This window comes from Scylla paramamosain, chromosome 16 (assembly GCF_035594125.1).
Source record: "Scylla paramamosain isolate STU-SP2022 chromosome 16, ASM3559412v1, whole genome shotgun sequence".
NCBI lineage: Eukaryota > Metazoa > Arthropoda > Malacostraca > Decapoda > Portunidae > Scylla > Scylla paramamosain.
The window spans coordinates 3,199,564-3,220,000 of record NC_087166.1 but is presented as its reverse complement, the minus strand read 5'-3'; the positions used below and the strand labels follow the sequence as shown (position 1 = coordinate 3,220,000).

General features: G+C 42.2%; 2 long non-coding RNA genes across 2 annotated transcripts in view; one reads left to right on the top strand and one right to left on the bottom strand.

The window, feature by feature from the left end:
* The window catches only part of LOC135107893 (uncharacterized), a 34,105-nt gene extending 14,067 nt beyond the window's left edge, over positions 1 to 20,038 (bottom strand). Inside the window, exons 1-2 of the long non-coding RNA XR_010272039.1 lie at positions 18,622 to 20,038; positions 2,680 to 2,776 (exon numbers count right to left, since the gene is read on the bottom strand). This is a non-coding gene — a long non-coding RNA (uncharacterized LOC135107893). The remainder of the gene's footprint in view (positions 1 to 2,679; positions 2,777 to 18,621) is intronic.
* Positions 12,724 to 20,437, top strand: part of LOC135107894 (uncharacterized) — a 223,468-nt gene continuing 215,754 nt past the window's right edge. The window contains exon 1 of the long non-coding RNA XR_010272041.1: positions 12,724 to 13,597. This is a non-coding gene — a long non-coding RNA (uncharacterized LOC135107894). The remainder of the gene's footprint in view (positions 13,598 to 20,437) is intronic.

The following is a 20,437-nucleotide window of genomic DNA, read 5'->3' as shown; positions in this document are numbered from 1 at the left end:
TCTCTCTCTCTCTCTCTCTCTCTCTCTCTCTCTCTCTCTCCGAAGGGTGTTATGGCAAGCGCCGACGAGAATCGATTAGTGTATTATAAGGGCGTTCCTATGCGTGAGGTCACCTTCAGCAGGACACTTGGGTCTCCTCCCGGTAGCTCCTCCGTCTCTAGGGTCAAGTTGTTTTCTGTTTGAAATTGCACACGGCGTCGCACCTTCGCTAAGAACAACATCCGGGATACATACGGTTATGAGAACACCGGTGGGGGGGACGGAGAAGGGAAGGGGAAGGGCTGGGGTTCTGCAGGGTGTGTTAGAAGTAAAGAACAAGAACGAAAAACTGGATGGTATCGAGTACTGCTTAAATATTTGGTGGAAGAGAGGAAGGAAGGAAGGAAGGAAGGAAGGAAATGAAGGGATGGAAGGAAGGGAGACGGAGAATGGAAGGAAAAAAGGTGGAACAGGGAAACGAAAGGAGAGGAAAGGAAAGGAAGGGAAAGGTTCGGGATTAAAAGTAAGGTGGAAAGGAAAGCTCGTGACTGATAGCAAAGGCAAGGCGATTGAAAGTGAATAGAGGAAGGGGACAGTTGAAAAGGAGGGTGGGATGTGAGACGGAGGGAAGGTGGTCTAGAGAGAGAGAGAGAGAGAGAGAGAGAGAGAGAGAGAGAGAGAGAGAGAGAGAGAGAGAGAGAGAGAGAGAGAGAGGAGGGGGTAGGGGCTCTTCGGACAGAAAGGTACATAGCTTGGAGGCGGAAGAGTGAAAAGAGTGGGAATGGAAGAGGCGACAAAACGGAAAATGATCTCGTCGTAACTCGATTTCAGGACGTACAGCTTTGTTTGCGGGGCGGAGAGAGCGTGTTGTGTCCCCCGGGGAGTGTGTTGGGAAGCTCACTTCGCTTAAACATTCATTCCGCCTGACTCGTTTTGTTCAGGCGGGGAGCGCTGCGTTCTGGTGCGCCGAGCTAAACGAAGAAGTATAGGCCGGTCCCCTAGCAGCACCAGAGGCAGCCATTACGCTAACATACGGGGAATTATAATGGTCCGGCGCCTCCTGTGCGCCGCGAGTATTTCACACCATAACGACCAAAATACGTAAGAAAAACATTAGTTCCTCCCAGCCTCTGCATGTTGAAGGCATTCACTTAGCATAACGCTATAGTAAATACCTTGTTGTGGCTGCCTCGAATATTGGTTTTAATCTCCTTGCCCCAACGAAATGCATATTTTGAAGTTGAACTCGCCTCTCCCTTCTTGGTGTTCACTAACCTCCCTCTTCTCCTCCCTTCCCCTGATCACTCACCCCCGAAATCAAGAAAAACCTGTTTGGTTTTGCCTGGAACAAGTTAGCGATAAAGAAAAATATGGTTGTCATTATACGGCCTCTAATCCTGCACAGATGAGGGAGTTTGAGGGTCAGGTTCTGGGCCGCCCTTCTGCCCTCGCCTCACTTTCTTTGTATTTACATAATGTGGGCGGACTCATCGCACTGCTCCCGCCTTGAGATCCTCCAAAAGGTGATGAGCGTGGCCACACCTTTGGGTGAGAAAAACAATAAATAGGCTAAGTCTCGTAGTCGTTTCCCTAGTAATATTGCTGGATAAAAGGCCTTCGTCCCTGAGTATGGCTGACATAAAGATAGTTAACTTGCGATTACAAATTAGATGGTAGTCTTTGTAAATCTCCCCCCAGCTAATAATTTTGTGGACATGCCACTGTCTATCAGAGGCGAATTATCCACACGAGAATCGCCCATCAAAAATTAGAAAAACTGCCTCAATATGCGGTACCCCAATATTATGCTGTAATTGCCGAAACTCTGGTGTGTCTCCGTCTCCAGCGTGAAGGTCAACCCCTCAGCATACCCAGACGCCCCGGGTTCAGCCGCGTCCCCGGGGCTGGCGGGGCGGGTTGGGTCCTGGTGATGGACGTCGGGGCTGGCAGGTGCTCGCTGGGCACGCAGGTAGTGGAGGGGCGGTAAGGGGGAGGAGGGGCGAGGTGGCTGTGGGGATTAAGGGGGTGGGGCTTATATTGGAGGTGGTGTCGATGTGCGTCGTAATGCGGGCGGTGATGGTGGTGCTGATGGGAAGGGGGTGAGAAAGTCTAGGTAAAGAGTAATAATTGTGGTGGTAATATAGGACTCGGGAGGGGGAGAGTAATAAGGAGTGCCGTGTAAAGTCCTCGCTGCTCAGGATAAGAGGGTGAGGATCACGAGGCATATTTTACTCAGGTATTGATAAGGATCATCTCGGTGGTAAGTCCTGATGCCACCCCGTGTTCTCCACGGCGTGGACAAAATTCCCCCAGCAAGGAGGAACGACCCTTGGAAGCGTCCTCGCAACTCCATGACGAACTTGCCCACGACGCCGAGGCAGCGAGACAGAACCCAGACAGTAAACAAGGTTGATTATTAACATATTCACCATGAGAAATTTCAAAATATTTTAGACTATAAGAGCATAGTACCGAGGAAGATGAGGAGGAGCGTGGAGACATCGCCCTTGTATCCTCGCTATAGCAACAGGCGACGCAGGTGAGGGCGGTCATGCGGACCAGGTAACACCAGCCTCGTAGTGGGAGGAGCAGAGGCGAGTCAGGTACTTGCGCCACTCTAGTTCGGAACGAGCGATGATGGATCTAGGACAGGGTGGTTTAGAGACAGAGGACTAATGACGTCACTGGACTCTCTCGTACCTGATTGGCTGCACCACTTCTTCGGGATCCAATCACTCGTACGCGTCCCTGGGTCACGATATCTCCTCCTCCTTCGTTTCGGGAACTCTGGCTTGACCTGCAAAATTATCATGATCAGCGAAGGTGGCGGCAATAAAGCAAAGGAAGAAAAATACAACGTGAGATTAAGAGACAGACCGACATATATTCCCGAACCCCTGCCGAGTTAGAGCGTCAGGAATCAATAAGAGGCCAGACGCAAGAAGCTCCCCGACAACACCTTTTAAACAGTCCTATCGCTCCTCTGTTTCCACTGCTGCTGTTCTTATATGACCACTTGAGAATCCCTGTCCGTAAGGAGGTACAGTTGTGGCCGTCAGAGACATAACCTGCCAGTCATTTGAAACAACCCCAAGTAAAAGATTAGATAAGTTTTTGTTGCAGCAGACGACTCGCCAGATGACAGGTGAAGTCACTCTCATTTAAGACAGAAATTTTTTGACGGAGGATACTCATTATATTACGAAAAAAACTGGCAGAATCAAAGCTTATAAGATTTGGTGGGTAATTTGGCCTGACTGGTTCTCAAATGCGCAGATACAGTATGTAGTAAAAAAAATATTCTTGCTTTTAAATGACATTGCTCAAGGTGAAAGAATTCTTTTCTCTGAATATTAAAAATGACAGTTGAATGAAATTTTACTTCAAGAAATAATAAATGATCTATATTTCCGGCCGGAAGTCGTACAAAGTAACAGGAAAAATAAAAACAATTATATGAATTGAAAAGAACACTGATTTTATAACTCTACTTTCAAACACACGTTGAAAAATTCAAGCTAATGAAATTATAAATTAGACTTACAACTTAGTTATTAAAATATTAATGCAACATGTTTATTTAGTAAAATGAAATGGTATCAAGTTGATGAAGGAAATATTAGTAAAGCAGCACTGAAAAAAAAACAAAAAACAAAGCCCTAAACGTGATGGGTTTGTCTTCACGTATTCTTCAAAGCAAAGAGTCGCGCAAGAGAAAGTGAAAATATAGTTTTGCTCCCAAATTTCATTAACTCTGCCGACGTGCTCATTGAGAGTTTTAATACTGCAACACGTGCGTGGAAGCACTTCGCAATATACCTTTTTCCCGGCCTGCTAAATATTAAACACTTGACAGACCGTTCACCACTTTCAGAACATTAATTGAGTCCGGAATATCACTTATCCACGAGTTATTATTTTCATGAACGGATATTAATGTTTCAGTCGCTCGCTTGACACACAGTTTGCAATAGTTTACTTTTATATCAAGCATACCAGAGCAAGTACAGAGGAGGTTGCTATTAGTGATATGAATTTTTTTTAATGTAGGTAATAAATGAAATGAGGACATCGCTTATTCGCCGTGATGATAAAATTATGGGCGATTATACGTTGTAACAGCGGATGATTATACGGCTATCAGTATATTAACGCTATTAATGTTGTTATTAGTGTTGTTGTTGTTGTTGTTGTTGTTGTTGTTGTTATCATCATTATCATTATTGTTATTATTTTCACTATTACTACTACTACTACTACTAGTACTACTACTAAGGATGATGATGATGATGATGATAATAATAATAATAATAATAATAATAATAATAATAATAATAATAATAATAATAATAATAATAATAATAATAATAATAATAATGATATTATTATTATTATTATTATTATTATTATTATTATTAATAATAGATATTTCCATACAGGTTTGTCAATTTTCGTAACTACGAAAATGAATACTTGAAGAAAAAACAAAATCAGTACGCCGAAAAATTGACTAAAAAAAAAAAAAAAAAAAAAACAGGATACCTTTACGCAATCAAATGTCCATTTTTATTCTTTAATATGAAATTCCCTAGGGGAGAATCCCACCACTTCTGCCTCCCTTTGCAACACGCGGGGAAATCACAGGTATGTATTCCGAATGTCTGTCTCAGAAAAAATAATTATAACGACCATAGTCATAATAATGATAATAATAATAATAATGATAATAATAATAATAATAATAATAATGATAATAATAATGATAATAGTGATAATAATAATAATAATAATAATAATAATAATAATAATAATAATAATAATAATAATAATAATGATAATCATAGTAATTGTAATGGTAATTATAATACTCGTACTAATTCTCTTGACAATGATAAGAATGATAAATACAAATAATATTGTCATTATGATCATCACTATCATATTTTTTTAATGCCGCACCATCACCACCACCACCACTCCCACCACCACCACCACCACCACCACTCATACTACTACTACTACTACAGCTACCGTTAGTACTTTTATCACCACTACTGTCACCACCACCATCACCACCATTATTATCCACGCCACAACACTATCCCATCCCTTTAGCTGAAGGAAAATGCAAAGAAAAATATGAACGGTTTTCGTTGAAAGTAATATTCAACGTAATGGACAAAGATGCTGAAATATTACTAATCAGGTGTATGTGAATGCTAAGTTATATTTTAAGGAAGCCTGCTGAAAAATTATGATGACTCAAAGCTATTAATGATGACGCTGTGAGATGGTGGTGACTACTTTAATGGGAAAATAATGGCGGTTGCTGTAACTCTTTGAAATAATGGTGACGCCGAGAGGTGATGGTGGCCCCTATGGTGCTTACCCCGAGAGATAACGGTGACCCCTTGAAATAATTGGTGTCCCGTGAAGTAATGGTGACGCAGAGGGAGATGACGATGACGCCGAGACGGAATAATTACCTTTAACATTAGGGACTGAGGGGCGGAAGCGGGAGTGACGAGATAAAGAATGAGTTTAATAAGTAGCGCAAAATCAAAGTAATATGCAGGTGTTAGGATGAGAATTCAGATGCCGTTGCCAGTGCATTAATGGGTGTTTGCAATTATTATCATGTCGTTCTGTTTCTCATCAAAATACTTACGCTGACAGTGATGGAATGAAAGCCTGTATCATTGTTGGAGGAATGACGCTATAATGTCGATATTACACATAATGATGATTACCTGCTCCGAGGCTTTATTACCTTATCATGCAAATTATGTTAATAGTCGCTTAACATGACAGGGGAGGAGGCAGGGAGGCGGGCAGGGGCGCCGTGGGCATACTCCTCGCCCGTCTGTTTCCAACTTGCTTCATTATTGCCAAAAAGAACCTCCTCGCGTGGAAAAATCAGGGGTGAAGGAACGAGTTCTTGATATTTCCTCCTCGGCCGACTTCACAGAAAACGTAGCGGTAAGAATGTGAATGGTGATTGGTCGTTCCCCTGTCACCAAGGCCGATCATTGGCGGGCCTGTTGCCTTGCTTAGTGTCACCAAGTATTGCTATTGGCCCATTCAAATTTAAACAAGGCGTTTGTTTACTGTCAATATTGTATTTGATTGGCTCGTTTCGAGGGTCGGAGAAGCGGTCATTGGCTACAACGGCGGCTACAGGTGATGACTTTACACAAATGCAATTATCTCGATTATTATCAGGCCTTTGTGGGCAAAGAACACACCTCATTGGCTGAAATCCTGAGGAGAAAACAGGCAGTGGCCAATCAGAGAAGAGGTCGAGACACTATCTCAAAACCTGATGTGGCTTCATCGATCACACCCGATTTATTGCCTTAATTAACTTGCTTTAACTTTTTCGGTCGTAGATTAAGACTGAGGAAAAATTATGGCTCTGGACGGAGAATTGCTGGTGGCTTCGTACTGGCAATTTACTTCCATTCAAGGAAGGCGCGTATGGCAGCGTGATAGAGGATCTGGTTACACATAATGGGCTGGAATTTTTGTTCTATACATTTACTTAAGAATCTAGGGGTACTTTTTCACATCGCGATTTTTCCCCGCAGAATTTTTACATTCCATACGCGCATATATATATATATATATATATATATATATATATATATATATATATATATATATATATATATATATATATATATATATATATATATATATATATATATATATATATATATATATATATATATATATATATATATATATATATATATATATATATATATATATATATATATATATATTTGTGTGTGTGTGTGTGTGTGCGCGCACGTAGTTTTCATGATGATGATCATTGTCCAGTTGTGCAAAAAATTCTCGCCATTTAAATAATGAAATATTTTATCTGTGTGGCTGAAGCATACGGATCTTACCTGTGTATATAGCAAAGTGTACTCTGTCAACGGTAGTTACTTGAATCATACTCTGGTGACATTCCTTGTCTTATCAACGATTATTTTTGTGTAAAAGAATTCGATGGATTTCTTTCCTTTACACGCGCGTGCGCACACACAAACACATACACACACACACACACACACACACACACACACACACACACACACACACACACACACACACACACACACACACACACACACACACACACACACACACACACACACACACACATACACACACACACATCACTTATAGGCACGGTACAGGATCTTCCGCTTTATGCATTATACACAAATCGGCAAAATATTTTTTTCAGGACTTTTATCAGCCTCACATACGGACTCACACAGGCACAAAAGCTCTCAATTATGGAGATGACGAAGCGCTATCCTTTGTGTTGGAGGAAGTCTGCGTTCTTTTTGGATCCAAGTGACTGGGCCATTCAGAACACAATTTGTTTATATAATCACCCGGGCGGGATATAAGGTGCCATCGTTTCAATTGGCCCGGCCCTTTGTACACCTGGGAAGTGGGCCGTTGTGGGTTTAAACCTTGGCTCTCACGCGAGTGGATGAATAGCTGCTCCTTCTTCACCGTAATGCTTTCTATATGCAGTAAACAAACCCTTATGTCATTGTGGGTAATGCCTTGTATAGAGAAGTAGAAAAGAGGCGTTCCCGGCGTGTTTTGGTGTTTATCTCCCGAGCTGTAATTCCTTTCGCGCCTCTCGTGCGCGGGTCCAATCGAAAAATTGTAATTGTATATTTTTTCATATGAAAATTTTCATGTATTGGTAGTTTTCTTCGACGTAATACAGTAAAGAGGAACATAAGTATTTCAAGATTAAATTTTTAGCAATTTGAGCAGTAGTTTCTTTTCTTGATACACTAAAGTAGCAGTTTTAGATGTTATCATGATCCTGCAGAGTGTCATGCCACACACTGCTATGAGCAGAAGAAACATGCAGGGGCGCGTCCACACACACACACACACACACACACACACACACACAAACAAACAAACAAGTATATCTTATACAGCAACAAATACAATACAATAAGGTTTTTCTTGACAACACTTCATGTTGCCACATTAGTAACCATTCTCTTTGATCATAATTACTCATATAAATGTTACATGAGACAACAGTGAGCGTAAGTTGTGTAGTTTTGATAAGTACAAAATGCTGATAAAGAGTTATCACGCTATAAGTGTGAGTACTGAAGTATCATGTTTCTTTTGAGATCACATTACTTGGTTAGTTGCTTAATTGTAAGTTATGTGATCATAATTTATGTGTGTTTTCCTTGAGAGTATATGAATGAACCATCACCTAGTTCCTGCAGCTTTTGCGTAATTTACGGTGGATAAGCAGTGTTATTCATCTTCATATTACACAAGTAATATGAAGATGGTTGTATATTTAATTATTATTTCGTACTTTGAAATGTTGATAACACAGCAACCAGGAAAATGATAAGTGAGTCAGTGATTCATGCGAACCATAAACTTAATTTGGCGAATAAGTTACCTCATCATGATACACTAAGTGAGATATGCTCTCGTAAAACACCTAACATCAACTCCCACTTTTTCATGAGGTGATGTTTCTCATTAATAGCACGTTCCTCCAAGATAGGCAACAGTATTTCCAGTGCCTTGCCTGCGTGAAGTGTAAGTCTGCACGAAGGCCAGTGTGAGTGGACGCAAAGATTGGGTATTAAAACTCCCTTTAACGAGAAATATAAGCAGTGACCTCGACTGGCCCACGTAACCTCCATCACCTCGTCCCACTGTATCGGAAACGGCAACACAAACTCACATATTTCCTCACTAACACCACTTTCTTCTTAAGCTCAGAGTCACTACCTCTTAGGCCTAGATAGTGCGGATTCGGATATCGGCAAGTGGGGCTTTACATTAGTCCGGATGCTATGGATTTCGGATATTGTAAATTCGTGGTATTAGTGGTGGCGGACGTGCATCAATACGGCTATGGGTGATTTGGCTAACGGTAAGTGCAGCTACTGAATGTTGCCCGCGGGAATAATGGTGGATTATTTTCTGGTTTGTGGACGGGAATGTTAGTGGTCAAAATCAGCATTTTTTAATATATATGTGTTCCAGGTGTGTAGTGATGGCAGCATCCGGGGCGGTCTTGTCTGTTTGTCACGGGCATTGCTTTATTTTTGGTCATTACCGCGGAGATTATTGCCACTTGTGTTTCGAAAAAAAAGGGAAAGCTTTTGAAACATGAGACCTTTAAAACAATGAACAGTAGAAACAAGCAAATATATATATATATATATATATATATATATATATATATATATATATATATATATATATATATATATATATATATATATATATATATATATATATATATATATATATATATATATATATATATATATATATATATATATATATATATATATATGCACACACACACACACACACACACACACACACACACACACACAGCACGAGAGAGAGAGAGAGAGAGAGAGAGAGAGAGAGAGAGAGAGAGAGAGAGAGAGAGAGAGAGAGAGAGAGAGAGAGAGAGAGAGAGAGAGCATACGTAGAATGTGAAAGCAAATGTGTATTAAAATCAGTTTTCTATTTTCAGAGCTGAACATGTTTGCAAAATTATATGGAAATGAATAGGCTACAGCTTTAAGTGATTGTTCACCTTCCACATGAAATTTTTTATATTTATATATATATATATATATATATATATATATATATATATATATATATATATATATATATATATATATATATATACGAGTATATATATATATATATATATATATATATATATATATATATATATATATATATATATATATATATATATATATATATATATATATATATATATATATATATATATATATATATATATATATATATATATATATATATATATATATATATATATATATATATATAAATATATATATATATATATATATATATGTATATATATATATATATATATATATATATATATATATATATATATATATATATATATATATATATATATATATATATATATATATATATATATATATATATATATATATAAATATATATATATATATATATATATATATATATGTATATATATATATATATATATATATATATATATATATATATATATATATATATATATATATACGAGTATATATATATATATATATATATATATATATATATATATATATATATATATATATATATATATATATATATATATATTATAAATGTGTGTGTGTGTGTGTGTGTGTGTGTGTGTGTGTGTGTGTGTATCAATATCTAATTCATAATCTAGTTTTGTGGAACATGATTATAATCTGTAGGATGTTATATGTATACTCTGAAATAATATGAAATTCTCAGAGGAAGAGTGGGAAGTTAAAATCTATTTGGTGTAGAGCACGCGAAAAAAAAAAAAATGGCTTAAGCAACTGCTGAACCACTTCCAATCAAGAAAAATTTAAACTTTTTTGCAAAAGAAGAAAAAAAAAAAAAAATCTGTGTACGCTGGGAGCCCGTGTTATGGAGGAGAAAAAAATCTTCGAAACTGAGCATATGGAGAGAGACGAGCGCTTCCTGGGGCGGCCTGTGAGTGGGAATGAGCGTGGGAGCGGCAGAGCGGCCAGAATTCAATATTGAATCTCGGGGATGGGCCATAGCGGGAGCAGCGGCCGCCACCAGCGCCGCGAGGAGGCCGCTCCGTCCAGATTAACATGTAGATCAGTTTTTACCTTGACCGAATGAAGGGACAGTATGGAAAGAGGACTACCCTGACGGAAAAGGAGAAGAGTGTTGTTGTGGGAAAATGCAGAACATGGGAGAAACCTGGGAGGTCGAGCAGAGAGTGGGGCGGGGCGCGCTAGTTGGCCGCCGGTCATCGAAATTTTGTGCGCTTTCAGTTATGATTCCGGATAGAGGGGTTATGACAGCATATATGCATACACATGCATGCAGATATATTATAGGCAGTGTTCCATGGATTCAAATGCTTTAAATCAAGGCAGTTTTATCTGTGAGTAAATTTTGCAAAGGGAAATGAGAATAATGATAAAAGAATAACTGAAAAAAAAATTAAAATTGCCATTTCGCTAGATACGAAAATAGTACGTAATTCACAAATGTAAAAGAGAACAAGTTTTACGACTTTTTTCTTGCAGCAGAAAGTGGTGATGGATATTTTTTCAGAGGCGTTTTAGGAATAAGGGTTTTGGGAAAGGAGAGAGAGAGAGAGAGAGAGAGAGAGAGAGAGAGAGAGAGAGAGAGAGAGAGAGAGAGAGAGAGAGAGAGAGAAACAGGAGCGGGGTTTGAGCGCCTGGAGGAAGGCAGCTATGACCACCTGCTTCCTCGTCAAATTCAGAATTTTTTTCTGTTTGTGAGCGAGTGGGCCCACCTACTGCCTCCGTCCGTAAATCAGTACCATCTTATCCGATGATATTGGAGATTATCAATATATATAAATGGTAGGATCTTAGCATTGTTGATGGTAATAGCTTCACCACTTTTTTACTTTTTTTTTTTTTTTTTTTTGCTGCCTCAGAAGGTCTAGTAGAAGCTCTGTACTGTTCTGACAGATCAGGGTCGCGTCCAAAAAACACAACAGGGATGTACCGAAGGGCGCTCATGATGTGATGATGATGCTCATGATGCTGAAGGTAACGATGGTGATGATCAAGATGACGATGGCGGTGATAGTGGTGATGATGGCAGAGGATGGCGATGGCATGGGCGGGGGGAGGAGAAAGAGAAGGAGGAGGAGGAGGCGACGGAGGAAGAGGAGGAGGAGGAGGAGGATGAGTAGAGGCAGGAAGGATAAGAGGAGGAGAAGGAAGAGGAGTGAGAAGGCGGAGGTGGAGGAGGAGGAGGAGGAGGAGGAGGAGGAGGAGGAGGAGGAGGAGGAGGAGAAAGTATTATTATTAGTAGTATTAGTACGAGTATTAGATGATAATAATAACTCATAGTAATATTACTGTTACTACGAGTATTAACAGTGTTGTTGTCATTGTTGTTGTTGTTGTTGTTGTTGTTGTTGCTAGTGATTCTGTTGCTGCTGGTGCTTGTGCTACTTTTTTCTATTATACTTGCAGAAACAACGAAAGCAAAATTGTAGCAGCAACAAAAATAGTAACACCAAAAACAGTAGTAATTGTTGTGGAGCAGCAGCAGGAGCGACAATAACAACAACAACAACAACAACTACTACTACTACTACTACTACTACTACAACTACTACTACTACTACTAATACTATAACTACTACTACCGACACCATCTGTTGTTGTTGTTGTGTTAGGTAGCTGTGGTAGCAGCAGTAGCAACAGAAGCAGCACCAGTAACAACATGATTCATAAAAAAAGAATCAAGGAATAGATAAATTCATTACACGAGTTCCATTTAAGTATCTTCACACTTTTTGAGGACTTGCGTATACTTACAAATATCATATTCTCTCTCTCTCTCTCTCTCTCTCTCTCTCTCTCTCTCTCTCTCTCTCTCTCTCTCTCTCTCTCTCTCTCTGGCATGGGTGAGTTTTTATTTTGGTCTGCTCTTCGCACGTTTCTCCGTGCTGCTGACTGCGCGAGGACGGCCGCCGCCTGCCTCCCTCACCTTCACAAACAAAAGTGAGAGTGGGAGTAGCCAAACGTGAATATATGCATCACTGAAATAATAATTTTTAGTAATGGCGCAGCACTCTTCTCATTAAATTTTAAGAATGAACGTGAAAACATTTCGAAAAATATCGGTAAGAAACACAACGATAACTGCAGCGGGTCCCTTATGTGCAATAGTCCAGGTAAGTTGTGGCCGACAATTATCACCAATACCTTTTGCGTTATTTCACTATAATCAAACTGAGTCATAAGTGGCTGGTATTATTGTAATCACCATTAGGCCGTCTTCATAGCTACTTCTAATTCACCTAAGCGGCCGGACGTCTTGCTTGATGCTCGCCGCCGGCCTCGCACTCCGCCTCAGACACCAGCTCGGCACCGCTATGGGTCTCACACCGACGTTTTCTGGACAGGTAGACCAAAATTGTATCGAACTCGCAGACCGATCCTGAATGCGATCAGAATTACTCAGGCAATTATACGAGCACGGGGCTTACACTACGCCTCGAAATATGCCCCTGGCCTCGCACAACGACTGGCTGAGGTAATATTTGAGGCCTTATTTTATCGTATTTTGCGAGAGTTCAGCTCCATTTAGTCCTTCAAGATGTTTTCTAAACATGTTTCTAATGGGTTGTGGGATTTTATTAAGCTACTGGATGTAATAGAACATTATCTAGCAAGGTGCGGGAGGGAGGTGAAGGCGCCTGTATTCTTCCTAACCGTATTGGAAGCAGAGCATCCCTCTCATGACCGGCGGTGTTCTCCGAGCTGCCGGGAGGAGGCGGCGGCAACCAAGCGAGCTCCTCGGCCAGCCTTAGCTCCGCCCCTTCTGCCTGGTCGGCGGTGCTGCCCTCTGATAGCCACGCACGCTACCAGCGCAAGAGCCCGCCCGCCACCCACCTCGTCCGTCCCTCGGGTGGAAAATCGGGCGCTGGGAGGGCAATAAAATTCTTGCAGGGTTACTTCTGTGTTGGTCTTGCATACACTCTACCCTCCTTTATTTGCGGAACGTAAGTACACGGGTTTCTGATCCCTTTTTGGTACTTGTTTCATCCCAACATACTGCCAGCTAGTTTTAGGAGTGAATTGAAAATCTTTTTGTGAGTGTTCTTTATAGTTATACATATGTAAAAAAATAAGCTGTCGTAGCCGTGGTCGGGCATGCTCCTGCGCACTCGAGTGTTAAGCCCAAGGTGTAAGGCCTAGGTGACATTTAGTTTTTTTAATGTGACAGCGGTTTAGGCACGACGAGCCTGTATTTTCGACCCAAGACACTGTGTTGACGTCAAGCAAGTCGGGAAATTGGTCGCGGGAATGTGCAGCATCTGTGCAAAATGCCTACCAGCACGCACTCCCAATTGTTGAAATTTTGTCGTTCATGAGGAATGGGAGGCTCGGGGGGGCGTGCGATGGGCGTGTGGGGGAGGGGTGGTGGCGGTGTGTGGTGAGGGGGAGGGTCACAATTGGTTCGGTAATCAGCATGTGAACTTTGGAGACAAGGAGCAAATGAGGAAGAGGAGGAGTAGGAGGAGTCAGTGTCCCATGAGATAGCCCCGTGTGGCAGGTGGACCGCCAGGGGCATGAAGGCGAGAGAAGGAGGCATACAGCTCCGGGAGACAGGGGAGAGGAGCCACATGAGGGGGAGAGAAAAAAAGTGCCGAGAGGAGGGGGCAAGGAGGGTGGAGGTGGAGGAGGGTGAGGGAAGCGGGAGAGTGTATGAGCGTAACGTGCCCCAACATGTTCATGGCCACATTGGGACAAACTCTGGATTAACATTCCGGCGGCAGGCTGGTCAAACCTACGACTTCGGATAACCAGAGAATAAATTGATGAATATTTAAAGGCGGCGCAGTGGTAGAGGAAACACATGAAATGAATTTACAATTTATCTATCCCCGCGGTATCGCACATTTGCCTGGGCCGTAAGCGCTGTGTTCCCGCTGCAGAGCTATGTTAGTGGACTTCGCAAGTTAGGGCATGTTCCGCCCGGCCAACAACTCTCGTACACCTTTATCAATGTCCTTATGTTGCAGGGACGGCTCCTCTTGCCATCCCTCTCCTTCTTACTTCTATATATCTTCTCTCTCTTTATCCTCGTACGCCATTTCCTGCTCCCGCCCTCGCTGCTTTCTATTTATTTATCCGAACTTTGCGAAAATTAATGAGTGAGCGTAAACATGCGTCACAGGGGAGCCGGAAGCCGGACCTCAAATATTCGGGTGCATGAGCCTCGTCTTAGCTTCCAGCCGGACTCAGCCGGGCAGAGGAGGCTGGACAGCAATAACAGTGCAATTAAATTTTATCACCGTTTTAATTATTCGTATTTCATATTAATGGAGACTGCAATTATCCTTTTGGAAACTCGGAGAAAAAATTCGTATACATCGTTTTTGCAAAGGCGAGCGCATGGATTTTTCTTTATTATTTCCCTCCTCCACCAGTGTGTCGGGCACGGCGGCGGCGGCGGTGATGGTGGCGCATGTTTTGGCTCCAAGGTCGCTGCCACACGCCTGCCTCCCACTCGTGCCTCCTCCCCACCCCCTGCTACTATGCACATAGTATACACATGATTACTCACACACACACACACACACACACACACACACACACACACACAGAAAGCAGCAGCAGCATCCCCCGTCCCCATAGAATTTCAGCCTCACCTACTGATACATAGTCTTCCACACACACACACACACACACACACACACACACACACACACATACACAAAACAATCCCCCTCCCCTTTCCGACACACACAAAACACCCATCACCCCGCCCATACATAGAGTCTCAGTGTTGACCCCTTCCTTCCACCGCTACACACACTGGCCAAATCATGGGTGAATCTCACACACACACACACACACACACACACACACACAAAGGTCAGACTATGGGTGAATTACACACACACACACACACACACACACACACACACACATACACACACACACGCAAAGGTCAAACTATGGGTGAATTACACACACACACACACACACACACACACACACACACACACACACACACACACACAGTCCAGCTTGTATAATTATACACAAGTGAAGTCTGTATTCTTAAGGCGAAACGACAGGATCTCGGGTCAGGTAACGCGCAAAAAGCAGACCCCACAAGCGCGAAAAACTAATTGTTAAGGCGAGTACGAATGACCCTTACGGGCGGTGATGTCTGCCGCGGCGCTCCTCCCACGGCGCCCCAAATTAGCTCGTCCGCCTTCATAATCTTAAAGGCTGTAATTCTGAGCGTAATTGGAGTGGATTGTAGTTAGCTAATTCTGAATCTGAGAAAGACCATGAACGACACGTTTTCTCAATTATTACTGTGGCTTTTATTGACTTTCATTGCTAAATAATTCAGTACCAGCACCGATGAGGCAATTTCTTGATGCCGTTTCCTGTACATGCTCACATAGACAGACATCTTTTATTGCCAAGTGCCCGGCGAGATTCTGTCGGCCGGCACGAGCTTCTCTGCTTCACTTTTTTTTTTTTTCATATGTGGGGTGTTGGGTGGAGGGGGAAGCGAGCAGGAGGGAGGTCTGCACGTCAAGGGTTTACAGCATAATCCGAAGACCAGCAGCTTCCCTCTTTCCTTCCCTTCCTAACCCTCCTTCCGCCGCCATAGTGTTGTGACATGTGCTGTGGAGGAGCCTCAAGTCTGCCTTCACGTTATGCCACCGAGGCTTATCATGCTCAGAACAACAAAAACGCACTCCAGCCTAGGGAGAAAATTGATAAAATAAGAAAAAAAAAAAGCGCAATATAAATTTTTTGATGGAGAGCCGTGACCAGGATGTATTTAAGATATATCGACTAAGTTATCATTTCAAACATTATTATAGACATTAATGTCATCCCACAAAACTTCCTGTCCACTGAAGAAACTGTCACACTAGGTTTTCCACAGACATGTAAAAAAGAATGCTGCGGAAAAAAAATAAAGGAGAAATAGTTTTGAGGTGTTATATGTATTCGTAGGTACTCATGTAACATTGTAAGCAGGGTGAGTTCTCTGAGTCTGTGGGTCTAGACCGGGCACCAGTTCCTTAGAGATATCTATGGCTCCTGATATATATATATATATATATATATATATATATATATATATATATATATATATATATATATATATATATATATATATATATATATATATATATATATATATATATATATATATATATATATATATATATATATATATATATATATATATATATATATATATATATATATATATATATATATATATATATATAGGATGTGTGTGTGTGTGTGTGCGTGTGAGTGTGTGTGCTTGCGTGCCTGCGTGCGTGCGTACGTGCATGCGTGTGTGCGTGCGAGCGCGCGTGAGTGCATGTGTGTGTGTGTGTGTGTGTGTGTGTGTGTGTGTGTGTGTGTGTGTGTGTGTGTGTGTGTGTGTGTGTGTGAGAGCGCGCGCGCGCGCGCGGTTGAGTGATCGTTTTACAGCGTGTTTTTCAAACATAAATACTTTTAAGCTTGGAAAAACACACAAAGAAGGTGAGGATGTAGTATGAGCACCTATCACGCCTTGGCAGTCAGCATTGCCACAATTTCACAGCAAAAAGAAACAGAGCGCAACGAGGAGGCACCTGATGGCACGAAAAAACGATGATGAAATAAAGAGAAATACATATGTAACTTGATCTTTCCTATCCTCCTTCGTTAGTGCCAAATGGAGAGCGCACCGCCCCCTTCTCTACACAACACTTGCATGCTCGCGTAAGTCATCGGCACGGCAGATACACTTACACGTGCTCGGCTTTGCGCGTCTGCGGTAACCAGGAACCTCAAGGAACGGTGCTTGAATATAAAAGGAAACTCGGCGTGTGGACTGAACGTGACTCCTCGCCATATTTTGCAAGGATTCATCCGTTGTGGAAGTCGCTATTAATCCCGGAACCTTTTTGATGCATTACGGTGTTATTAAAATGATTAGAGACTACTTGGAAAACGCAATATTTCACTAAGGCTTCGCGTGCCGGACAGTCGTGAGCGGCAGCCTGAGTCGCATACCGCGGGAAGTTCGACGAACATGGTATATATGACTCTAAAAAAAGTGCATAGAAGGCTATATTTATATATTTTTTTCCTCGTCCGTCTCGCTCTCCCTCTCGCTTTCTCTCCCTAAGCTTCTATGTAAGGATTATCTCTTCTAAATTGTTTATGAGTATAATGTCTCTCTTAGAGCCAGACCGGGTTTCTTTGCTCTTTGCACCACTAGTCCGCGTCGGAACGGATGTGATAAGGTTGCCCAATAATGTCTCAAGGTGACATTTTTTTTTGACACATGTGGTACGAATTATCATCAGAATCACTATTTTTAAGCAGAATTTTCTGATGTTGAGGCAGTCGCCCTTAGCCTTCTCAATTATACTGAAGACAATATTCCTCATGTCGTGTCACACGCCACATACATCATAATATTATGCTTTAGTGTTACGTTTTTTCCTGCACTTGTGTACCGTGTTTTCTTTCATGTGGCCACGATGATTGATGAAAGCCTTATATATTACTCGGCTCCCTTCCGTGAGGTGAGCTCGTGCTCTTTGGAGGCGTGCAAAAACACACGATAAGGGTGAGCGACACTCGAGCAACACCCTGCGGCCATTGTCACTGGCGGGCCGGCCACATAATTACACCCGTGTTGCTCGTCATCCATCGCACGGAACACCTACACCAAGACAAAATTATCCCGAGCAAATATATCCATGTCCAGGTAGGTGTTGGAAATGATGCCTCGCGACCGTTCAATATAGCGTGTCCGAGGACGACTTGAGGGAGGGAGAGGACAGGGTTGTGACGTCACTCGTAGGTACATCGGTCCTTCGCGGCGCTACCACTATCACCTTGCCCCGGGCACTTCCCTACCTGCCGTGCGCCACACCCTGGATTTATCCAAACAACTTCACTTCACAACACACTCGTATATATTTTTTTACGCTCTCGTTATCACGGTGGAGGCGAGACGGAGGCGGCGTTCGGCACTCACCTGTCACACAGAGGGCGAGTCGCTCCTGCTGGACGCTGGTCGGAGGATCTGGGGTGGTGTATCGAGGTGTCAGTGTGTTGTCAGGATCTTCGGTGTGGCCTCCGCTCACCCTGTCCGCCCCGGAGAGACGCCACAGGGCGAGCGGAATGGAGGGGAGAACTGTGGCGTCCCCCAGCCGCCGCGGGGTAAGCGTCCACTAGAACATGGCGGGAGGTGGTGGTGGCGGCGGCCAGCGGCGGCAGCAGCGACGGCGGTGGCGGCCGGGTGGGGTGGGGTATTGAGGCGAGGCTCTGTGGTGGCGGTGGTCGTGGTGGTCAGGACGGCCTCTGGTTTACCCTTCTCTCTCTATCCCTCCCTCTCGGTCCCTCCTCTCGCTCTTACAGACCTCTGTTTCGTGGGGCAGGGAGGGAGGAGGGAGGGCAAGCTCATGGTAGCCGTTTATACTATTTTTATTGGAATTTCTCCTGTTTTGGGTGTAGTAATGCCGGCAGGGTGTTTGTGTTTACTGCTAACATGGCTACCCAGCGGCCGATCAGTTATGTGAATGTCCGGTGTAAAAATGTGTTAACTCTGTCCGGTTATCGCTCTCTTCTGAAAGTGGGGCAGGAATGGGCCTATGGAAATAATGACTGTATTACCGAGGAGGCGGCCCGACGCGGCTGCCACGCGGTCCCCAAATTGCTTAATAATCAAGCTTGCTGGACTTTTTTTCATTCGATAAAAACCCGTAATTATGAAACATGAATGGAAAGCAAACACGAATGGCAGCCAGTAATGCTTGATGACATAATGGATGTGATTATAATTACACCAAAACGGCCTCTGTCGCTGAGAAAAAAAATATATGTATAAAGAAAACTTCCCGTAATCGACACATTAGGTCATAAACATACTGAAGGAAAAAACTGCTGTGATACTAGGCGGCGGGAAAATAATAATAACAAGTGTGTGTTCCCGGTGGAGGCGTTTTGAGGTCTTCATCTCGGTCGCTTGTTCCCGCCGTCTAATAACTGGCCAGTGACAAAACGGGCACAGCACACACTCTATTTTTACGCTCGCTTATCTTTAGCCCTTGAAGTGTCATAATCGTGTGTTCCTCTTAATGTTTTGTTTTATGGGGGTGTTTGTGTCGTAAGCCTGATATACATAGTGATAGCAAAATTGCACGGGGGAGCCGGGAAAATTCACTTCCTTTTTTTTTTTTTTTTTCATTTTTCCCGGACGAGGGGGAGATGTTAGAATTTTTGACGCTTTTTTAAGGGGTCTGCGTTTTGGTAGGTGCGCTTTTTTTTTTTTTTTTCGCTTGCTGTGCCGGGGCGTTGAACGGGTGGAGGGGGGGAGAGGGGGTTGCTGCATTAATGGCCAGACAGAATGAAATGATTTCCTTATTTTCCTTCCTATACGATGAGTTTTCTTAGCGTCCAGCCGCCGTAGCGCTGCCCAGCCTCCTCTCCTACTCTTTCCGGTGATTTTATCTATGGGAAAATAATGCTGTTAAAAAATACCCTCAAATTTTTTGTTTTGTTTAAATGTAAACCAGGGAAATAGAGTTAGGGTTGCAGAACATAGATTTAGAGTTTCACATGTAAAGGAAAGAGTAATATCAACATAGAAAAAAAACAAAAAAACATTTTGTTTCTTTATAACTAGATGTCGATAATCAATAAATTTGGCTTAAAATTTCCAGTTTGGAAAATTAGTTGTTACATTCCAGCATCACCCTCAAATAAATGTGTGTGTGTGTGTGTGTGTGTGTGTGTGTGTGTGTGCGTGCTCTAATTCCTTAGATATCTCCAACCTAGTAGCAATATATATA